This window comes from Protopterus annectens, chromosome 4.part1, assembly GCF_019279795.1.
Source record: "Protopterus annectens isolate FY-2018-M chromosome 4.part1, PAN1.0, whole genome shotgun sequence".
Lineage (NCBI taxonomy): Eukaryota > Metazoa > Chordata > Ceratodontiformes > Protopteridae > Protopterus > Protopterus annectens.
In genome coordinates, this window is record NC_056734.1 from 845329919 (window position 1) to 845351067 (window position 21149).

The following is a 21149-nucleotide window of genomic DNA, read 5'->3' on the forward strand; positions in this document are numbered from 1 at the left end:
ACCTCAGCCAGCCCTGGCACAGGGTTCCAGCATGTCCCCTCTGCTAGCCCTGCATCACCTATGGGTGGAACTGTCTCAGGAGATGGGGCCCAACCCCCCCCACCTCCGGGAGCAGGGGTGGAGGGTGGGTTGTCAACCAGGAACAGCTACCAGTGACAGTGGACAGGATCATGCAGCATGTCTACAAGAATCACCAGTGTCAGATGAGGGCAGACTCATCAATTCAGAAGGGCAAGGTGGTCTCAGCTCCCAACTTTCAGCACAGCCACCTGCAGGGCAGTGAAGGAGCAGTATTGACTGCCCATGGGTGGGGAGCTTAATCTCACTGCTGCTGTCTGGGGGCACATGGCTATCTGATTCCACAACACCCACCCCATCCAGGGTGTTTACCCCTCTCATGTGTCACACACCACCCCTGTATACTGGCTTGTTTGTCTTATCTGTCTGCAAATGCAACCTCCCCTACCAAACTTATCTCCCCACATGAACCTACATCCCTTCCCCAACATTCCACTCTCACCTTAAAAAAAGGGTGCCTGTCCCACAAAAAAAAAATATTGACCCATACATAGCTCTCTGTTTCACACATGCATCCACTGGACACAATCAATTATTAAATGAATTAATCAACACAGTTATGTTGCCTTACCCCTCTCTCTCTGGGGTGTGAGGCACCAAATTCCAAATTTTCTACAACCTGTACAGCTGTTGCTGTAGAAGAAATGGAGAACTATGCTCCTTTCCTACATCCTTCCTGCACATCCCTACCTGCCTTTCAGTATGTTTTTCCTCCTGCTTGCCCCCATTTTCCCACTTTCTTATCACCCCTTTTTTCTTTTCTTTTTTTTTTTAAGTTAGCATGGATTTAAGTAGAGCTAAGAGGTGCTGTGTGCCGTGCTGCACCACACAAACCTGCTTAAAACTGCTTAAAAGTGTCTTAATCACCATTTAAGTAGAGCTAAGAGGTGCTGTGTGCCATGCTGCACCACACAAACCTGCTTAAAACTGCTTAAAAGTGTCTTAATCACCATTTAAGTAGAGCTAAGAGGTGCTGTGTGCCGTGCTGCACCACACAAACCTGCTTAAAACTGCTTAAAAGTGTCTTAATCACCATTTAAGTAGAGCTAAGAGGTGCTGTGTGCCGTGCTGCACCACACAAACCTGCTTAAAACTGCTTAAAAGTGCCTTAATCACCTTCTGTGTTTCTGACCCTGTTAGGCACACCTGAAAAATAATCATCCCCTGTCAAATCACAAATCCAGACCCCTGTCAACTACATCATAGTGCATTTGCCCACTAGGCCACTCAGCTCTGAAGTAAAATAGGTGTTTCCATAAACATATTCTGATTGCCAATGACACGCTGCAAGTACATATAATGGGGAAATTGGCAGTGTACTTGGGACTGTGATGCAGACACTACACCAGTACACAGCCAAATAAATATTAATGGATGTACATGAGGGCTGGGATAGCAGGTATAGCTGTCAACTGTACAGACTGTTGCAGAATGTCCACAGTTGTGCCCCGTAGTTTTGGCACATTTTCACAAAAACATATCCGTCTGCTACAGTACTGGAAAGTTATTAAAGATTGATATTAGAAAAGCATGACAGACATGTGAGTGTCATACCTCATGCCCATCAGAAAACACATGATGATGCAATCCCTGTGTCACAGACTGTAGTCATGGATGTATATCTTGCAAATATACCTACTGCAGCTGTGATTCAGTAGCTCAGTCTATTAAATGCCATGCATTCAGCATATTTTGTCACCCACAGTCCTGGATTCGAATCCATTGTGTTGCACTTCAATTACATTCTTGACAAAACAGCAAATCATGACTGAGTCATGCAATTTTAACCAAAACAGGTTGCTGCTACTGAATTAACTGCTACACATGTTAGCAAGTCAAAGGACTGTTAGTATGGACACAGAGCACATATTCGTATAGCCTTCCTATATGTCACCTACTACTCTCTGATGGGCACTGTTATGTAACAGATGTACCTTAAGCACATGCCTTGACTGGAATGTTATGGGTACCCTCACCCTGGCTTTTCTGTGATGACAGAGCTCTCTCAGTGAAGCATACAGCTTGCTGTCCTCCGTGTTCACACTCCCCACTATGAGTCCTTGGCAAACAGCAGCAGCTGCTAGCTGCAACATATGCAGTTGTGTGTTACGCTACCTGCAACAGACCTACCATACTTCACAACCCCCTAGAACAAGGGATCCACATGACACCCATACATAAAGGGGTAGGGACAAAAGTCAAGCAACAGGGACATGTGCCACAGTCTACCCCTACAAACATACAAAGCCAATAGACTGGCAGCTACTGCAGCAGCATGCATATTCTGATGGGTATGATGACTAACACCATGCCTCTTCCCCCTTAATGACCTCAACCCAGAATGTTTAACACTGAACTGCCAAATAATCATAACGTCATTTGACAATGGCCAAACATAGCATGGAAAAGTGTGGACATAATTCATAAATCTCAACAGTGGGCAGTATTAGTACCTACCCTCTGCGATGCTGTAGACTCCACATCTCACTAATGTACATCTCACAGACTAAAAATGAGGCTAAGGCTTACATGAAGGCCTTAAATATTACACTGTTGTGCCATGGCATTGGCTAATGAAAGTGCAACACAGCTGTTCTGCATACAGTTAGCAAGTCTGAGACACTGATTGGTGCACAGACATTGAGTGTTAATGAGCATTACTTACAAAAGGCAAGCATCTGCCTATGGGAAACAGGTCTGTAACTTGGTGTACCATGACAGATTGTGATTTATCAAGCATTGTTCTGCAGGATTTCTTCACAAAAGGATTACATTACTCTATCAAGTATGTAATACAAGTCCTCATATAATGGAATGCAGATGGGAGGATGCAGTTATGGGGTAGAGGGATTACAAAAGTAGGCCTCTAGTACATCTCTAGGAATGACATGCAGTTGATACTCTGCCATCCAACAGCTATAGGCATGCCTCTTAACTGTGCCTGCTGTGAATTACAGCACAGCTGTGGCCCTCTCGCTCCCTCCTGCAATGGTCGGTTTCTGTACGAATTCTACTGGATTATGTGGTAGACATATTGACAGTAAGTAAAGGTGGACTCAGCTGTCATATCACGTAATGTACTGTCATTCAGCACCTCTCAGTCTGTGAATGTCACATAGGCATAGGTCAGACATTGTAAAGTTGTCCATGACTTTCCCTGATGTACTCTGGCTAAGTCACAGTTTAGTTGCTTGATAGCTATGGCTGCATACCTGGCAAAACCCATAAAGCAGGAAGTCAGGTCATAGTCAGTATTACGGGGGGGGGGGGCACATGCCAAACCTCAGCAACAGTGTACATATTGGTCATACAAAGTAAGAGTATGAATAGAGTGACAGCTATTACTGTAGCATAACTGTTATCTGAGGGTTCTGGTGTGTGAAAGTCAGACTCACCATATTCCAAGAACAACCATCGATTATTGGCCAACCGCCTGCCTGCCACACATCTGCAGGTGTCTGTCAAAAGGACTGCATACATCAGGTGCACGTACACATTCGGCAAACATATGTGCAGTGGAAAGGTATGATACCTACAGGGAGGATAGACTAAAGCAGGTTTTCATTGCTGTCTGTCATTGTGGCACAGTGATGTTGCTGGACTATTCCCACATACATGTAATAACACACACCTACATGTGTGACAGTGGCTGTATGACATAGTAGTGGGACTTTGCCCACAGGGGACACAGCACAGTACATGGCACTGATGGGTTTGGAGACATACAGCACACTCTGTCACAGCACACAGGGACATTATTTACTTATTCATTTATTTCCAGTTTGATGACTGGGGAGGTCCACTGGGCTCAGGGAGCCAATTTTCTGTGGAGGCCTGGGGAGAAAAGCTCCGCATTACATAGTTTAATTGTGTATACAATCATAGTAAAGAAGACACAATTACAATTTCATTCCATGCTAGAGGACAGGAATAAATTCTTTGGTTACATAGTACCTAAATATTTAGGATGGCAGTGGTAACTTAACTGAGAGGGAGAATAAAGACTTAGAAGGAAAAGAGAGAAAAAAAAAGAAAAAAGGAGGGATGGGTTATTTATAATATGTACAATTATGTTATTTACAATATGTACATTTATGCTAGGTTAGCTTGTACTCAGAGTTAGTCAGGAGTTTAAGGAGTGGATTGATTATTAGACAAGGTGGGGAGAGTGCAGTTGCATTTTCTGTTAGAAAAAAGGTAGGAATGTAGCTGAGTTTTAAAGTTTTTATAGTTTTCACAAGTCCTTAAAGAGGAAGGAAGAGAATTCCATTTTTTAGCTAAGGAAAAGGATAGAAGAAGCTGACCAGCAGGACGATTGGGTTTGCGGACAGTGATTAGGTTTTGGTGAGTAGACCTTAGAGTTCTCTGCATGGTGAAAGGTTGAAGGATGTTGGTTAGTGCTGGGCACTTAGCAGGTTGAAAAATTAGTCTGTAACTGGTATTGCTATTATGTTGATGATAGTGACCTACATAGCGTGTTGACAGACTGCAGGGTATGGCGTGGAAGGTAGCAGTGGATAGTGCAGGGCACTTTGATGCGCAGTGTCTGTAAATAGTTGATATCAAGATATCTGGTCTTGTGATGTGTTTGTCCTCTTGTTGTCTTTCAGAAAGGATGTATAGAAGGAGGCACCCACCATTTTCAGAGGCTGGAAATAATGTCATCCTGGATGACCTCAGAATGCATCATGTCATTCTGTTGTCCAGGACTTGCCACAATCGTGACCAACCCGCAGCACTGTGGGCTGACCTTATCACAGCAGTCAACAATGTAGGTTTACAGGACAGAACTTACTAGCAGATCCGACACCTGGCCACTGATATGGTCAATGCTGCATGGCAAAGAGCTGTCGCTCTGGCCAGAGACTGTGCTGCCACGGGTGGAGGACTTGCAGCAGAGCAACCACTCTTGGCCACAGAGGAATTACTGACAAACCTTGGAACAATCACCAACTCCCAAGCATCTATCACCCTCTACATTATGGAGATGGGTGCCACAGCATCCATAGCAGAGGACCGTCCAGGTAAGCTTCCTGTGTTAATCAGTGTAATACTGTATCAGCCATAGTTACAGCCTCTGCATACCAGTACACAGGTGTCCAGTGTATCTGCATTGGGGGTGGTTTGGTCTTAATGCACAGTTGTGCACACATACTCAAAATGTCAGCAATATAGGCAGTATCCCATTAGCTACTGTACATGTTGATATATGCACATATTACCCTGTAACAATGCCACATTTGGTATTGCTGACAATATGTGTCCCTCACATTTCCATAGGTATGTCATGTGTGGCGGGAATCCAAGTTTCTGCACCTGGTAAGTGTGTTATGTTTATTGTATGGATCATATATACCCTGTGAATGTTAATGGCTGACATCTTGCCCAAGCCACAACTGTTATGCTTAGCCAGAGTACAATATTTCTATGTTAAATTTCGGAGGGCTTAACTGACATGGTTTGAATGGGTAATCACAGCTGTGTATTTGCAGGAGCATTAACACATATGCAGTTATTTTTGAGGAGATTTCACAGATGCCTAGTCACACACAACATGGCAATGGTACATACCTGAGGCAGTGATATTAAAAATGGCATAGTATGTTCAAGATGGGTGCATTCTTTTTTAGGTGTAGGTCTCTTAAATTCACTGACATATTGCTTATTGCACAGGTGTATAGTACTGTCAACATTAACCAGAAGTAGCTGCAGTGCATGTTTTAAAGGGCCTGTCTTGTCTGTGTATGTTGTAGTCTCTGTGTGTGCTGTGCATGGGATGGGAAATAACACTGGTATGTGTAACGCAGTTGTGTCTCCACATCTGTATGTGCATGTATGTGGATTACCATACATAATAGTGCAGGTAGTAATGTACTTATTTTGTCTACATCCTCAAAGGTGACTCTGGGGATTAGAGTGTGTCCCCCTCACAACCTGATGTCAGTGCCTCATTGGACTCTGATGATGATGGTGGTGGCCATAGTGAGGCACAGGTGGGGTTGTTGGGGGCTGAATCTGTCCCATGAGCTGACATCCCACTTCCTCCCCCATTGTCCCCAAACACAGTAAGTATGCCCACATATACCCAGTCCCCTGCAGCCACAGGTATCGAACAGTCTGAGTGTGGTGGCATCAAACAGGAGAGTGTGGAGACTATGGCATCAGTGAGTGTAGACACTAGCCCTAGCCAGAGGGCTGGCAAGGTCCTACAAAGGCATATTGACAGGCATGCTTGGAGAAGGACTGCTCCCCATCCACAACCTGTCACAGGTGTCACATCATGGGTCACTCGATGCATGCTTCAGTCTGTCATGGAGGCACAGACAAGTTCCGAATACAACACCAGATGGATTCTCAGGATCATGGAAGCATCACTGTCTGACATCCGTGACTTCCTCCACCACATTGTTGGCACCATGCATCATTTCACTGATGTAGTTGACAGACGGTATGGTGAGACATTGTCAGTCCTTGACTACACATCTTCTGTGCTAGAACATGTGATAGTAAGGTGACAGACACATGGCTGTAGCTCAGCAACAACATCTGCTAAGAGTCTATGTGGCCATGCATACTCACAGTACCATAGTGGCAGTACGTCCAGCACTACAGAAGGGAGGGTGCTGTCCACACCATGACATGGCTGGCCATGGGCACATGGTACTGGGCAGTCACGTGAGGGACACACGACAAGCAGACACCAGTTACCATCAGCTACTAGTACCACATCTGACCAAGGGCATGGTGGTGCCAGTGACACTCCTGGCAGAACCAGTTCCTGTGTTTGTAGCTGGAGATGGTGAACTGTCCAGTCTGCCATGAACAGTCAACAGCTGTCCAACATATCCACATGTAGGGCTAGCACATGGCTTTACTGTGTATGTGCACACACTCATACATCACTGTCACATGTAGGTTACCAACAGACACACGGCACCTCTCCATGGCCCAGTTGACCAACATCCTTCCTGACTCCCACACACAATGTCAACTGTTTGGCACAGCCTAGGCCTCTGGCACCCCCACACCCTGTGCATGTGATGATACCTGTGCCAAATCCCCACCATCCATATCATCACTGCAGGGACATGCAAATATGTGTCTGATGCACAGGGTGACTATAGTACATTACATGACATTTTGTAAAGCAGTTGTGTTACGCCATGGCAGGTGCTGTATGCTGGCATGTGTCATGAATAACATCAAAGTGTTTGTACCGTTGTTGCATGATGTTAGGTTGTTGGTGTTGTTGACACGTGTCTCTCAGAACTTTGCATGTTTCTGTTGCAGGGGTCTGAGTGGCTACACTATGGAGACATGGTGGTAATACAGAGGCTCAGGATGGCAAGGTAGCAAAGCAGAAATATGACGTCAGCAAGGTACGACTGTATATGTGCATAGTTGCCTAGGTGTGCATGTGTAGAACAATGTGTCAGGAGCAACAGGGCGGACATCATAATCCTGCTTGCATACCCCATGACAAGACATGCTACCCTTGATATTTGTTACCTGGGTGTTCTGTACCTACAAATATAGGTGGTGGCAGATAGCATTTATGCCTAGGTAGATGTGGGCAATTTAGGGCCAGCAGCTGCTCACACATAGGCAAGACAGACACCCTGCTGCAAGGGGATATATTTACACAAACACATATATTAATTTACAGAGTTGCCCTTTTTGAGATTAGAACCCCTACCAATCTAGTAGTATATACTATAGTACTACATACTTACCACATGCGCCATGGAGTTTATGTTTTCTGAGAGTGCATGCCAGTGCTGTTAAGGTGGATGACATCAGCAGGCCCTGTAAAGGAGGCCAGTGGGGAGGTTGACAGGGCCTGAAAATGTATAACCATTGCACACAGATAGGTGAGACAGACACACTGCTGCAATGGGGTATATTTACACACACTCATTCACAGAGTTGCCCTTTTTGAGATTAGAACCTCTAACTGTCTAGTAGTATTTACTATAGTACTACATACTTATTGCATGCGCCACAGAGCCTTTGTGTTCTGAGAGTGTCTGCCAGTGCTACTAAGGTGGATAATATCAGCAGCTATTGACAGGGGTCCACAGTTCTGGAGGATGCTAGTCACTGAGCCATAAAATGATTGACCATTGCAGAGACATAGGCCTGACAGACATGGCTGTACTGCTGTATGGAAAATATATACATATACACAAACACAAGGTGGCTGATGTGGGATTAGAACCCCTACCTAGCTACTATTACACACTACAGCTCACAGTACTAGTTGCATGTGCCACCATTTACATTTGGTGTACAGGTGGCTGCAGTACTACATCACTCTACACCTTTATGTGGCTATATATATATATATATATATATATATATATATATATATATATATATATACACACACACACACGTATATATACATATATTATCTCTCTCTCCCTCTCTGTATATATATATATATATATATATATATATATATATATATATATATATATATAGAGAGAGAGAGAGAGAGATACACATACACACACACACACATACATATATAAAATATATACATATATATATATATATATATATATATATATATACACACACACACACACACACACACACACACACACACACACACACACACACGCGCACACACACACACACACACACACATAGATAGGGAGAGACAGATACATATACATACCTGTTTGTATGCACAAAGATATATTCACATATCAGTTCTTTAGGCAGATGAGGCATCAGACATTGGGTGAAATTAGTTAAGTGTAGCAGCATGCACAGTGCAACCATTAGTAATATAAGGTGACTCCAGGGCAGATCTAACTGTACTCCAGTCTGGGATTTTGTGTGCTACAGCTAACTGGCTGCTGCATCTGATTCAAAAATCCAGCTCTTAGCTGATATTATGTCTAAGGGATTCCCCGGCTGTGTGCTGCCCATAATATCTGAGTCATACCTAGGCTGTGTACAGATTGTAATAGACTGTACAGAGTTTTGCATCATATGTCTGGTACATTTTACATAGCATTGTGCTGTTCTGGTACACCAGTGGCAAATCATCATAGGTTGACCTTAGGAACTGATGACAGACAGTTGTTTTTTTGACTCCATACACAGCAGGGAACCCATGCTACTGGATGACCTGTTATTCTCTGCACCTTCTACATTTGCGTGGCCACTATTTAATCATTCTTCTATGTGGGCCATTGCCCTACGCCTATTCATGGCTTTATCCATATTTCCTGCTCTAAGTAGTTGTAGGTATGTTGTGACTATGGTACATGATGTAACACCACACAGGATTACAGAGTTCACACCTCTAATTGTACATCTTTTGCAAGATGTCCAGCATTCCACCCCATATGGCTGCTCTGCTCTTCAGACAATTACTTAATTTTTGTAATATACTACTACAAGGTGCCCACTGATTTGTTGTAGGTACTGACACAGTTATGTGCTGGCCTTTACATCCTGCTGCTACTCTGATGTTTCAACCTGCTGTTATGCTAACCACATTCTAGATTACTCAGAGCATGTGTAATGTCCACAGCTGTGGCCCCCCTGCCATTCCATTGTGTACATTGTCCAGCTTTCTTGCAGTAACAAATAGTGACATATTGACAGTTTGTGGGACTCCTACCATAGGAGTACCTCACATGCAAAATTGTAGGTGCAGCCAGCTTCAAACCATGAATACAATTAACCATGCTAATATAAGTAGCCCACTAAGCCACTCCAGCCACCAGAAAGTGAAGTTTAATTACAGACACTATCAACAGCAGGCAGACATACATTTTGACCCCTGCATATTGAGGAAACGCAACATGTCACCAGGTTGCTTGGTACAGCCCTGGGACTGTGTGCTCTACTGCTATAACCATGGAACATGTTGTTACTGCAGCTGTATGGGAACATGGCTGTGTTTGAGGTAGGGAACTCTAACATTGACAGTCATGAGCCTGTCCTATGACCTTGCTGTTTGGCATTTCCCTTGCATATTGCAGTGGGCTTTGCTGCCTTGTGGCCTACTGCATATTATGGGGCAGCCAGTATTGGACAGGGAGTTCTTGTTGTCCCACATAGCTGTCGGTTCTCTGCAGGTAGCCCAGTATCCCACTCTATTCGCTTGCATACATGCAGCAGGTCCATACATATGCTACCATGGTCTAGTACCCCATACACTTGTTGTACAGAAGAGTGACATGCCTTGTTTATGCAGCAGTTGAGTTAATAGTGTTTCAGGGTTGACTCTGTCTGATGCATGCAGTACACAGCCAGTACATGGTAAGGTACAGATTGTGTGGTCTGACTGGCATCCTTTTTGCTATGTATGCTTGTTGGAGTGAGGTATTAGTCCCTAGGGTGTCAGTGCATGTCCTATGCATTGCTTCTTTGCCAAGGCAAGGGCATACTGGGCATGCCTACATTTGCCTACAGGGACAGGTTCATGGGATTTCTCCTCTGAGTCCCACTGTGGGTTGTGGAGGTGGAGACCTTGGCACTAGTGGGGGCTGCATGTCCCTTCGCTGTGAAGATCCTGCCACAGCTGTTTCTACAGGATCATATTGTGCAGTGTGGCACATACTGTGAATATCTGTGCACATGTGGCTGGACAGTACTGCAGGGCTCCACCAAATATATCAAGGCAGCAGAATCATGACTTGAGGAGTCCAAACACATGCTCTATGATGTTCTTAATTTGTGCATGTGCCTCATTATGGAATTCTTCAGTAGGTGTGTATGTATTATGATAGTGTCATCATCCATGGTTCCAGTGCGTGGACAGCATCCACCAGTAGATGGCCATATGGGATGTCCACCCTGGCAAACATCTGGTACAGCTGTGATGCGTGCCAGATATGGGAATCGTGATAACTGCCAGGGCTGTTGGCACACACTCATGATAATGCCTTGGGCATTGCACACAACCTGGCAGTTGATGGAGTGATACCCCTTGCAGCTGACATAGACTCTACCCTCCAAACTGCGTGGTGCATTGATGTGGACATGATTGCAGTCTATGGCACCCAGTACCTAATGGTAGTGTGCTACATGGTGAAAGAGACACATACTGCTGGCCCTCTCCTCAGGGGTGCAGGGTAAATAAATCTGTTCACTGGCATGTGTTTGTATGCTAGCCAGGAACTGGTGCAGTACCCTGGATGCAGATGCCTGTGAGACCTCCGTCATGTCCCCAGTTGGTCTTTGAAAAGTACCTGTAGCTAGTATTCTAAGGACTACACATACCTTAGTTTCCACTGGGATGGGTTCCCCTCTCTTGGCTCTGGGTCTGAGTTGAGGGCAGCAAAGCTCAGTGAGTTCTTGTAGTATGTCCCTGTCCACCCTGTAGTGCTCTACCATCTCCAGTTCATGTAGCTCCTGGAAGGTTACTCTGGGCCAGAACACTGTTCTCCTTCTCAGTCTAGGCCTATTGTCAGCAGCATCAGCACTGCCCTCAGCCTCTAGTACATACAGATGTAGCAGAGCAGCAGCAGGCCCTCACATTCTGTTAGTTAAAATTCCCAAGTGTGTACTCCAATGGTTCAGAGTATGGGTAAAAAATAAGATTGTAGGGTGTAAGCATACTTTATAGTAGTGTGCTGCTGATGCAGCCTGTGTGATTGGCTAATTATGATGCATTCCACCTGCCAGGCATATCAATGAGGGGTTTGAGTGGCTCAGTGTCAGTGGAACAGGGCTTATCAGTAACTTAGACATGATTGGCTTTTTTTTTAAATGCCTTCCCTGCTAAGTACTACGGTAAGGTGCACAAACTCACATCACTGGTATAAACACTGCTCAGCAGTATGGACACACCTCCATGAACAGGCACACTCAGAATAGCTTAGACCAGCTAAAACATGTGCTCCGGAGCTAAACAAAGCTTAGCAGGAGTGGACACATCCCCTTGCTTAGCTGAGAGGTACATAGCGCAAACAGGCACTACTGAGCTCCAATCTGCTTAAACATATTGTGACACACACCCTTTTGATGTCAGCTGGCTGTTCTGCAGACACCAACATGGTTCTGGGGCTACACGGGTTTTATCTGCCGACACAGTGGTCCATTGTTGCTATTCAGTAACCCCAGCTCATTTGCATATAGTTCCTTGCACATAACCTGGATATTTCACTATTCCAGGGCCTACCTCCTGATATGTACCATTGTACATACTGCATGCAGGACCCTATAATGGATATGTCATCTTTTTATTTTTTAACATTTCTAATAGTTTTTTTTGCATAATGGCATGTTTGTGCACTGCTGCATGCCACGCAAATGTAATATGGGTATTATAAAAAAAAAACATTTATTTTATATTATTTTGCATTACTGTTTGGACTCACAGTGCATAGTGTCGCACATATTTATGCCTACTATGACATTTCTGACCTTCTAATTGGGCTTTTACAGCCCCTCTTCAATTTTTGCATTTCTGTACACTGAAAGTTTCCATGTACACTTCTAACACCAACATGGGTCCTGCACAGATACCTATCTGCTTGCTGAATCACAAAACAACCTCATTTGCATGCAATTCATCTGCTTTATGAGGTGATGTATATGTCATGGGCATTTCCATGTCTGCAAGCTTGTGCACACCCCTCTGCTCTGTTTACAGGATTGCAAAATCCATCCCTGTAGGCTTTATTGAATTCCCTCCATTGTCTGTGTAATGTGTAGTGATGGATATACGAACATTTACAAGTTATGAAAAAAATATGAAAATAATCCTTATATTTCATTGCATTACTTTACCCCAATAAGGTTAAAATGTCTTGAGGAATGTCCTGTAAAATGGAGCAGTGGGAAAAAAAGAAGGAAAGAGTGCATATGTATAAGGTGCAATAGAGTGAAGACAGTAACAGCTGTTTTTGTAAGTAGTTGTAAGAATGCCCAGTATTTCCTTAGTTACATAATATTGCTAAAATCAAGAGACTTATAAATGGTCACATGGGACTGGCTGAATGTTCAGATGATGCCAAGCAAACTGACCTCTGATATATGTCCTGCAACTTGATCAGCCTGAGAAATATTGGGTGTCGTTGATATGCCAAATTAGTTCCACATTTTTTTAAGTATTCCAAAATCCTAGTGTGCTAAAAAGAACTGCATAGCATTATAGACTGGAGGCAAAATAAAGTTACTTTGTGTCTACCTTGTCCCATCACTAACATATTTAAAATTTTCACAAAAAATCTGAACTTGAACGGAGTCTATGTATCACTACAAACAATATGGTATTCACAAACTGTGTATACTATAAATACTGATGAAGCACAGCATAAATTCCATTAAAAGGCAAAAAGCTACTCACAAATGTTTGGCAAGACATCAAAGGCAACTTCATGGTCATATATATGGTCATATTACATACCTGCAAATGAAATTTTTAATGTGACATTATCTTGAAACTTAATTTAAAAAGCAGGATATTTACATACCACAATTTGTGAGATCACATTGCAGAGCAAAACCTATATGCAAAAAGAACTGTTGATAATCACAAAACAGTTTGAACAGTACTCCATATATTTCATCTAATAGGTGGTATGACTTTTTTGCACTTTATTTTCCAGGCAGGAGCAAATGGACTGTTCTGAAAGGATACTGTCAAAAGATTTTAATACTCTTAACATATACTGGAAGAATCACGCAGCAAAAAGGTAGGCCAAAAAAGAGTTTATTTTACATGCATGGAGACCTGCCACAAAGTACTTGGTATGTCAGCAGTCTAATTTCTGTACACTTTACATGGGTTTTTATACCCTCTTCTACACATACACAGCAGCTGGTTACTAGACAAGGAATTTCAGTCAAGGCTATAAATTCACTCACTGGAGCCTTAGATGGTCAAAAGTCAGACACAAGATAAGTTGGTGCCTACATCAAGGCAACATCTATGCACTCCTCCTTGGTCAGAGGTCAGTCCCAAGATAGGCCTGTGCCTGGACCAAGGTAACATCTGTGCATTCCTTTCTGGTCAGCAAATTCCTTACAAGAAAAACAACACATTTTAGCTTATTTCTTTGCACGCAATGCAGTTTCACATTTTAACCCTTCCTATACAGGATACAAAGATGTTGAACACAAAGATTCTTACTACATTTCCCACCTAACAACACTTTGTATCACCAGTAGTACATTTTATTCATACAGTTTTTCGCATGATTCATTTTCTGTATATTCAGAATAATAAGCTTTAGTTGCATTGGCAGACAGTACACTTGATATTATCATTCGGATGCAAGGAATGCAACAACAACCCAACAGTAGGAATATAATGGCACTAACACATACAGCAATTAAGACATTCATGAGTACTGTTCCCCAATTCCCAAACCAATTTTGGAAAAAGTCAGTCAATGGATTCTGTCCTGGTTTTGTAAGTTCAGAAACTTGTTGTAGGATCTCCAGATGGCTGTTAATGTCATATCCGTTGTCTGTAATGAACGGACAACACTCGCAAGTACCTCCTTTCACCGCTAGGGTGAAATCGAGCGCCATACGATTTTGCAACACCACAGTCCTCATTGCAGTTAACTCATCCGTCACCAATTCTAGCGCAGAAAAAGTTGCATTGCTCAGAATTTCTAACAATTTTGACAGTTTTCTGAGCTCCCAAATGGGTTTTACTGTCCCATAAGCTGGAAGAATACCAGCCCAGGAAATAACATCATCGCCCAAGTCCATGTGTGACAGCCCCTTGCTGCTACTATGGGCCAAATCGTGGTGATAGATCCAGGATGCATCAACATTACCTACAGGATTAACAGGTTTATTAACAGCACGTACATTTCATATTTTACCTTGGGGAAGAGAAAATGTATGTCTTATAGCTGCTGCTAAATAACCCAAAAAACAACTGCCTGACCAATTCCTTGGTAACTATTTGTATGCTTTTTTACCACAGATAAAATAACAATCATTCACCTTGAGGGTTATATTTACTGGAATAGAATGATTTCCTTTGTCTTGTAGCCCTTTAAACAAAAGATCATACACAGATAACATTTTTTCAAAAAAGCTTGTGACATTAATAAGCCCTGTACTATTAAGAAGCACTCTTATAGGCTTGAAACTCGTTGCACAGTGCCCATCTATTGTACAGTTATGTATTATGGTTACATTACATTGACTCCATCCAACCTTAATTTTTCCAGATCTTTGGAAACATACAGTTCCATTCTGGCGACCCATGAGGGTTAATGCTATTTTGTCCTTTAAGGCTACTTCTGAAGTTTCAAATAGTAAATTAGTCCATGTATCATTTGCCCCCAAAGGGACTGTACCTAACATTAGACCACCATGTACAGTAGGGATAGCTGTGCATATCCAACAATTTGAAACATTAAAAGACAAAGCATATGCATATTTAATAGCTTGGTACGTATTAAAGGGTGGATGCCAAGCTGTATTTTCGTCTCTCTTCACTTGGTTAGTCTTGTTCGAAAAATAAAAATGGCCAAAACAGAAAAACAACACTCACACTTACTAGTAACAAAATTATTTTGCAATGCCTTTTGTGGGAAAGGCTACTTCCTTCCTATATTTTTTTTGCATTGCTACAATAGTCAGATATTCATACAAAACAAGATTACTACTAATCAGTGTTCCTCAGTTTCCTGGTTCCACTTTCAGGATCCTGTTGTTCTTCTGATCTGAAAAGCAATCATTCATTAAAGAGGTGTTAGTCCTGGTCAGCAATTTCCTCATGTAATCTGCTATCTCTTCACCCCCCTCACGTTCTGCAGGCAAAATATTTTGCCACTGCGGGACGTAATAACGTCTCCCGTATAATAGTTCAAATGGTGTGACCCCTTTTGAGGTAGGAGTGGTACGCATAGACAGGAGTGCCAGAGGTAAGCAGTTTATCCAAGACTGATGTGTCTTGGCTATGAGTTTACGTAACTTGCCTTTGAGAATGCCATTATGGCTTTCAACCAACCCTGCTGACTGTGGGTGGTAGGCACAATGGTGTTTTAACTCAATTTGAAAAACGGCAGCCAGCTTTTGAATAACTTGGTTTACGAAATGTGTACCATTATCAGAATAGATGCGTGTAGGTAGCCCAAAATGAGGGATAATGTTATTTGTAAGGGCCTTGGCTACCGACAGTGCATCTGGGTGTGCTACCGGAAAAGCTTCTACCCATTTTGTAAAAGCATCAGTAATGACTAACACAAATCGCTTCTGTTGAACAGGAGTTAGTTCAATAAAATCCATACAGATTGTGTGAAATGGATACGGAGGCAGCGGGAAAGCTGCTGGGGTGATCCGTACCCCACCACCATGGTATCGTGCACAAAGCAGGCACAATAAACAAAATCATTTAGCATACGCTATAAAACCCTTGGTCCAGAAAATTTGCTGGATTATCTGAACCATAGCAGCAGGGCCCAGATGAGATGGGCCATGCGTCACTAATGAGGCATACCTAAAAAGGTTTGTTGGCAAGACATACTTATCATTTGGACTTACAAAAACTCCCTGCTTCTGAATAGCCCCATATTTAACCCATCACTGTTTTTCCTGAACTGTACTAAGTTCCTGCATTACTTGTAAAGTTTGTAGATCAAATTTATCTGTAGGGTGAAGTTCCTTTTGTGTGGTCTCAAGTGCAAAAGTAGAGGTTAAGGCTACACTTTTTGCAGTTTTGTCAGCTAGTGCATTTCCAAGTGATACGGGATCCTTGGCATTTGTGTGTGCTGCGCATTTACAGATGGCCAATCCCCGTGGCAGTTGGACAGCTTGTAAGAGGCTAAGGATTAAATCCTTGTGGGTTATTTCCTTTCCTGAGGCCTTAACCATTCCCCTATTTTTCCATTGCTGTGCAAAGACATGGACCGTAGAAAAAGCATACTGACTATCTGTGTAGATAGTAACTGCCTTATCCTTAGAGATGGTACATGCTCTGGTCAAAGCAATCAATTCGGCCGCTTGTGCGGACAGGTTCCTAGGGAGAGGTTTTGCCTCTAATGCCTCTAATACCTTAGTCTCAGTTGTGACTGCATAACCCACTTGTGTGATACCTGCCTCATTCTTACGTGCTGACCCATCTACAAACAGGGTCCAATCTGAATTTGCCAAAGGTTGGTCCTTAAGGTCTGGTCTGGGTAAGACATTAGAGTGTATTAAATCTAAACACACGTGAGGGGCACCATCGTCAGCTGTAGGTAACAGCGTGGCTGGATTAAGAGTGGTGTATCGCTCAATGGTCATGTGTGGTTGTGATAGTAATGTTGTCATGCAGGACAAATGTCTGCTAGGAGAGAGAAAGGTAACTTTATCCTGTAGAAGTATTACCGCGACAGAGAGCGGTACTCATAAGGTAAGGTCATGAAACAAAACTAGGGTTGCAGACGCCTGCACGGCCAGTGCAGCTGTGGCTACTGCTTGTACACAGTGTGGCAACGATCGTGCCACTGTGTCCAGTTTACTGGAATAAAAAGCTAATGGTCTCAACTTATCCCCATAAGTTTGCAACAGAACCGATGTCATAAAGCCCTGCTTACAATCTACTGTCTGAACAAAAGGTTTTGTATAGTCAGGGAAGCTAAGTGTTGCAGATCCTGCTATCAGTTGCTTTACCCTAGTAAATGCCTGTATTGCCTTATCTGTCCATTTCAGCGCATCATGTGCTGCCATGGGAAGTGCAAAAATAAGTTCTGAAAGTGGACTTACTTCCTCTGCATAATTGGGAATCCAACTACGACAAAAGTTTGTTATTCCTAAAAATGACATCATTTTTTTTTTGTACTAGGCATCGGTGCCTGTAAAATGGCTTCTTTTCTACAGTTATCTAGTTGTCTACCAGCATTTGAAATGGTATAGCCTAGATACTGTACTTCAGTTCTACAAAATTGTAATTTAGATTTATTTACCTTATGTCCCTCTTTCGCCAAAAAATGCAACAACTGAATAGTTTCAGACTCACAGACAGCCTCCGTGGGTGCAGCCAGTAAGATGTCGTCCACGTACAATAGTAGATGACAGCCATGCTCTGGTTGAAACTGTGCCAGGTTTGTCGACATTTCTTGCGAAAAGATTGTAGGGCTCTCACAATATCCCTGCGGCAGTCTTGTGTATGTGTACCGCTTGCTCATAAACGTAAAGGCAATCCAAAACCTACTATCTTCCTGTAGAGGGATAGAAAAAAATGCGTTACTGATATCAATGACAGAAAAATACTTGTCCATGGGAAGGATATCATTTAACAACACAGATGGATCTGGGACCACAGGAGCCCTTGGTACTACAGCAGCATTCACAGCCTGCAGATCCTGTACCATTCTCCATGTCCCGTCTGGTTTCCTTACTGGGAACAAGGGTGTATTACACGGTGAATATGTGCATGGAACTAAAACCCCAGCTCTCAGTAGAGCTGTAATCACTGGTAAAATGCCTTCTTCTGCCTTTTTACTTAATGGATACTGACGCTTATGAGGTCTAAAATCAGATTTTGGAGTTATTTTAACCTGTCCTGCTGTTCTCATTAACCCAATGTCGTGCTGCCCTAGGGACCATAAGGATTTTGGTAATGCCTGTAGTTTTAATTCTTCTTGTGGGGTCAAAAAGCATAGTCAGGATGGCATGCCTCCTGTCGGTATTAACCGATCTTCTCGAAGATGTACTGTTGGTCTGGCTTGGGTTACCCAATTTAACTTCTGTACCTGAACTCCCTTACCTGCCAGCTGTTCCGGTGTCAGTTTTGACCACTCGGTAACCTTTTTCCCAACTATATACCATGCCACTTGTTCTTCCCTAGTCACAGATACATGTGGGATTGAGGTATTCCGAAAAAGCTGTTGCATGTCTCTTGTGAGACTACAAGTAACTGCGGAGTTCCCTGCTCTGTCCCAATAAAGATTTTGTAATAGAATCCTAGTCACTTTATGTTTAAAAAATTGTTCTTCATACTTGGGATCGGGTCCCACATTTTTTCTGTAATACATTGTACAGTGTAGTTGTTTGGCAGCCTCTGGTAACTGGATAGCCGTACCGTGTTTGCTCAAAGCTAGATTCGTTAACTCTTTGGCCACGCTTTGTGGTCCTGTTTCAATAAGATCATTACTATACCAGTAATGCAAATCCCCTTGCCCTACCTGCAACATTTCATCCTGGATTGCCATACGCTTAGCCAAGATTCCTGATGCAGTTGGTACCGCTGCTATTCCAAAAGCATGCATCAAATCTCTTCCTAATAAGTTAACAGGGCAAATCCGGGAGATAATCACTCGAAATCTAATAGTTTGATTAGTTTCAGGGTCCCTAAACCATAAAGTTTTAGACAAAGTTTCCTTATAAATGAGGCCATCAGCCGCTTTGACTAGTACATAGTCATCAGTAGCCACATTGGATGGCAATGCAGTATGTTTTAGTAAGGTTTTGGAAGCCCCTGAATCACATAGAAATTCTATGTCTTTCCCTTCAACCTGTAATATAATTACTGGTTGCACTTCTAACTGCATAGTCGTAGCTAGAGCTGTCAGACTAACAACCTGATATTCACCTTTTTCTGAAAAGTCAGTCATCTCATGTTCCCATCCTGCACATTCCCCTTTACCTTCTTCATTTGCATCCTCAAAATCATCCTCATTTTGCATTACTGGCTCTTGCCAGTCGACCTCAGCACCTGGGTCCGGTTCATCTGTGCTGCCATCATATAGTCATGCTGAACTATGCTCTGGAGCAGCAGCGGGTTTTCCGGGATTCTGGCAATCCCTTGTGAAATGCCCTTTCTTACCGCACTTAAAACATTCCCCTCTTTTTGTCTGCCTTCGTAATCTTCAGAATGTCCTACATTCCCCCTCCCTCTGCCTCTACCTCGTCCTCTTCCTCTACCTCTGTTGGCCGGATTGTGTACTAACATAAGTGTCCCATCCGCACTCACTGCAAAGGTTTGAGCCTGTTTCCTTTTCCTTTCCTCGAGATATTTTTCTGCATGTCTTGCATACTCCAGTAGAGGTTGCAGACGTGCCATCCTATGGTCTATCATGTGCTTTTGAATGAAGTTACTAATTGCAGTTCTGCACCCTTTTAAAAAGGCATTTTTTAGTTGCTGTTCATAAGGTGAATCCTCTTTTTGATCATGTGGTTTTTGTATTCCACTATGGTTGTCAAAGCACTGGTTAAGTCTTTGTAAATAATGATCTACTTTTTCATCTTCAGGTTGTACACACTGATTAATACAGGTCCAATCTGCCCTAGGCTTCCACTGTTTCATAATACGCTTTAGCAAGTCCTGTCTTTGTGTCTTATATGTTTCAGAACCAAAAGCACGTGGTTTACTATCTGCCCTAGTCAGGGGATCCCAATTCCCACAAATTAAGTGCCACTCTGGCCCTAAGATTTGGTGTATTACCTGTTCCAATTCAACGGAATTTAATTTGTAACTTTCCATCATACCTGCAATGTCCTCGCAAAATTTAGTCATGTCTAGTTTTGCGTGTGGTATGCCTTCCACAGCTTTTCGGATGTCTTCCTGTGTCCAAGGTCGGTAAACTAAAATAGTGGGACCTTGACCGGGTGTTCCTGCCTGTGGGTTTGCTACTTCTATAAGAGGATATGAGTCTGTAGATACCATATTTAATTCAGCCTCTTGCATTTCGGCTTCCTTACGCGTCCATTCTGATTTATCTATATTACGGCTCCGGAGTTCCAGGGTTTCACCTACTTGTTTTGTCAGTACTACGGGGGGTACAGTTTTATCCTGATTCTCTGTGTCATCTTCCTGATACTGGGGTGGACTAACCCTGTTTTTAGTGACATCAGGATACAAGGGTGGGGCTGTTGGTTTACGACAGACAATAGATGTTTCGTCATCTTCTTTGTGGACAAAAAATGCACCTTTTGCACTCGAGCCACTACTTCCCTTATTTGAAAATTGTTCCTTATATCTCTTATTAGCTTCTTCTAACTATTTCTGTGCTTGAGGAAATCCTACCTTTTTTTTTTCTTAACCTTACCTCCCGTGTCCCTGCGCAGGTCTCTCACTAGATTTTGACATTCTGATCTATTTAAGGTACTACTAAACCCATAATTTTTCTTCCATTTTTTCATATATTTCA